Here is a 3,994-nt window from a genome sequence, read left to right as displayed (position 1 = left end):
ACTGTGGAAGCAAGAAGAAGAATGTCTAAATCAGATTGGGGAATGTAGGAACACCTCCTGGGGCGGCAGTGCTGGAGCTGAGTTTTGAAGAAGTAGGAGTTACACAGACAAAAATGAGAAGGTCATTCCACACAGAGTGGGTAGCATGTGCAAAAGCTGAGTGGCATGAAACTCCTGAAAGTTTAGGGAACTACAGATAGTTCAGTACAACTGGGGCAAAGGGGGTGGGGTGGCGGGAGGCAGCCGATGGGGTGAGAGAAGCAGGCCGAGTCCAGATCATGAAGAGCCGTGGGCGTCATGCTTAAAGAGAGTGAACTTTGCCACCAAAAATACAGTCAACCACTGCAAAATTTTATGGAAAGGTGAATCAAAACTAGGTTTATGTTTAGAAAGAGCACACTGGGTATAACGTGGGGAAAGAATTGTAGAGACACAGCCTGGAGGCAGTGGGTTCCATTTGAGATCCCTATAGTAATCTGGACTAGAGAAAAATGAGAGTCTGAGCTAAAGTAATGGAATGAGGAGGGGGAAGAGGGGCATACAAGAGCCATTTAGGAGGTAGAGCTTGCAGGGTGGGAGTAGAGGGTAGGCAGTAAAGGAAATGAAACACTCTAAGATGATTTCCAACCAGGTAGGTAGATGACATTGCCTTCCATTGGGATGGAGAACACAGGAGAAGATGCAGGTTATAGATGGGAGTTGAGTGGGTAAACATGATGCCTTTCATGTAGGATATGTTCAGTCTTATTGTCTATGATTCATCTCAGTAGAGATGTCCAGGAGACAGTTGAATATATGGATCTGGATTATAAATATGAATTGGAAAGAATGACCAAGACTACTAGTTATTCTCCAATATTTATTGCCTCTTATTCTTTGGTACTAGAATTCCCTCCCCCCTCTTTTTAGCTGAGTAGGTGGACAGCTAGAATAAAAGCTACATTTCCCAACTTCTTTTGCAACTGAGTATGGTCATAGGACTAAGATCTTGACGATGAAATGTAAGTGAAATGTCATGTGAGAAGTTCTTGAAAACCTTACTTCAGATTCAGCCCATATATATACCCTGTGTCCTCCTTTTGCCCCTGTCCCTTCCTTCATTTTCCTGCTTAGAAAAAAAATGTCGCCACCCTGGACAAAAAGGTTGAGACCACTTAAAGGAGAACAACAAGAGAGAGGGATCCTGGGCTGGGGCCATCACTTTGTGCTACTCCACGAGAGATCATTCATGCTGTATATGTGAATAACACTTTCTGGAGTTGCACGGTGCCCAGCCTGTGCAAATGGAACCCCAGAGCCTGGGTCCCTGACATCATGGAGCCTCGTAACAGCTCTGGGCTATTTAGTCAGACTTTTATGTGAGAAGGAAAAAACTCCAGAACTTCTCTTTCGTTCAAGTGTATCAACTAGCAGGATGTTACTTTTCTTTCAGTTGCCGCAAAATCTAATCCTAAATCGCACAAGGAGTCACCAACCCCGGGGAGAGAGTTGAAGACACGGATATGGATCCAGTCACCCGGGGACTGTGTATGGAGTGAGAGGAGCTGAGGACAACCCCAGGGCCTGGGAGGCAGGAGCTTGAGGCACCCCTCACACCCTTTCCTCCATCCATTCTGAAACGCCTTTCACCCTGACACCGTTTCTTCTTTTCCCTCCCCCGCCTCCGGGATGCGCATGCGTCTTCTCTACTCAGGCAGCACCCTCTGTCATATGCGCATGCGTCTTCTCTACTCATGCCGCGCCCTTCTGTCCTATGCGCATGCGTCCTCTCTACTCACGCAGGACCCTTCTGTCACAGGTGTCCTGCTCCAACCAGGTGGCACGAGGAAAGCAGCAGCAGCCACTGTAACAGCTTTATTGAGATATAATTTACATGCCACATAATTCAGTCATTTAAAGTGTACAGTTGGGTGTTTTTGTACTGTTTCCACAGGGTTAGTCAGCCATCGCCACCATTTAGTTTGAGGACGTTTCTCTGCCACAGAAAGAAATGGGGTGAGGTGTCCATTAGCAGCTGCTCCCCATTCCACAGCGATGATTTCCGACTGTGTCCTCGGTGGTCCCCTTTAAAGCTGACCTGAACCCTGTGGTGAGAGCAATGCCTTAGTCAGAGAAAGGCAGGGAACGAAAACGCGGAGGACACGGAGGGGCAGAGGGCTTGTTACCCGCGCAAGGTGACCCAGACAGCGGCAGAACCAGGTCTTCTGCTTTCCGGCCAGTGCCCTTTCACTTTCCTGAAAAATGCGGTAAGCATTCCGTGAGGACTCTTTGAATCGAGTGATAAGGTACCATGAAAGAATAACGACCTTTCTTTTCTCTAGAAATCATTTCAAACTTACAAAAATGTTGTAAGAACACCGCAAAGAATTCCCACAGGCCCTTCACCCAGATTCCTCAATGGCTAACATTTCCCACACGTGTCTTTCATTCTCTCTGCCTGTTTATAGACTGTTTTTTTCTGAACAATTTGAGAGGAAGTTGCAGACCTAATGCCCCATTATCCCTTAATACTTTGTTAGGCCTTTCCTAAAAACAAGGACAACTACCGTGCAAACACTGATACAATGTTACCATCTAATCCACAAACAACTTTAGAATTTTACCATCTGTCCCAATGATATCCTGTATGGGTCTCGAATCCAATCCAGGATTATGCATTGCATTTCTTTGTCAGATCTCTTTGGTCTCCTTTAGCTTGGACGAATTCCTCAGCCTTTCCTTGTCCTACATGTTGTTGACATTTGCAGAGAGTACAGCCAGTCATTTTGTAGAATATTCCTCAGTTTGATTTTGTCTGATATTTTCTCCTGATTAACTCTAGGTCATGCACTCTTGGCAGGGCTACCACAGAGTAATGCTTTGTTCTTTTCAGTGTATTAGGAGTACATGAGGTCTGTTTACCCCATTACTGGCACAGTTAAATTTGGTCACTTTGTTAAGCCAGTTTTTGCCAAATTTCTCTATAGTAAAGTTAATTAAAAGTATTTTGTACTAAAACAGACTCTTAAATACAGAGAACAAACTGGTGGTTGCCAGAGGGGAGGTGGATGGGGGGATGGGTGAAAGAGGTGAAGGGGATTAAGAGTATACTTACCATGATGAGCACTGAGTAATGTATATTGTACACCTGAAACTAATATAACAGTGCATGTTAGTTATACTTCATTTTAGAAAGTTTTCTCAAAAAATAAGCATTTTGTACTTATTTTTTTATTTTTTATTTTTCTTTTTTTTTTAAGATTTTATTTATTTATTTGACAGAGAGAGACACAGCAAGAGAGGGAACACAAGCAGGGGGAGTGGGAGAGGGAGAAGCAGTCTCCCCATGGAGCAGGGAGCCTGATGGGGGCTCAATCCCAGGACCCTGGGATCATGACCTGAGCCAAAGGCAGACGCTTAATGACTGAGCCACCCAGGCGCCCCTATTTTTTATTTTTCTAAAGATTTTATTTATTTATTTGACAGAGAGAGAGAGTGAGAGAGCACAAACAGGGGGAGAGGCAGAGGGAGAAGCAAGCTCCCTGCTGAGCAGAGAGCCTGACGTGGAGCTCGATCCCACAACCCTGGGATCATGACCTGAACTGAAGGCAGACACTCACTGACTGGGCCACCCAGGCGCCCCACATTTTGTATTTATTAATAAGGGATTAATAAATATTTTATTGGAAGATCCTGTGAGATGATATAAGTGTTCTCTTTCTCATCAAATTTTCATTCACTAGTTTTATTTTAGTTTTTTTCATCCACTTGTTTTAGTATCCACTGATGCCTCTTGCCTAAATCCATTTTTATTATGAGGGTTGCCAAACGATTTCCTAATTCCATCATTCTTTCTATATTGATTAGTTGGCATTGCACTGTGAGTTAGAGTTTTCTTTCACATTTATTTACATAATTTTAGACTCACGGACTCCTATCTTATTTATAATAGATTAATATATTTGTCTTGATATTTATTTTTATTCTCAATTTTTATTTATTTTGATTCATAATT

General features: G+C 43.5%; 1 long non-coding RNA gene across 1 annotated transcript; it reads right to left on the bottom strand.

Annotated features, from left to right (window-relative positions):
* Positions 1-1,843: 1,843 nt before the first annotated feature.
* Positions 1,844-2,731, bottom strand: LOC118013707. Its single transcript, XR_004680097.1, has 3 exons — positions 2,604-2,731; positions 2,166-2,234; positions 1,844-2,084 (listed from the first exon to the last, which is right to left on the bottom strand). It is a non-coding gene; the product is annotated as an uncharacterized LOC118013707 (long non-coding RNA).
* Positions 2,732-3,994: the final 1,263 nt, after the last annotated feature.

This window comes from Mirounga leonina, unplaced genomic scaffold, assembly GCF_011800145.1.
Source record: "Mirounga leonina isolate KUSES-001 unplaced genomic scaffold, KU_Mleo_1.0 Mir_154, whole genome shotgun sequence".
In the NCBI taxonomy this organism is placed as follows: domain Eukaryota; kingdom Metazoa; phylum Chordata; class Mammalia; order Carnivora; family Phocidae; genus Mirounga; species Mirounga leonina.
Note: the sequence above shows the minus strand (reverse complement) of the source record. Positions and strands in the feature narration are given on the sequence as shown.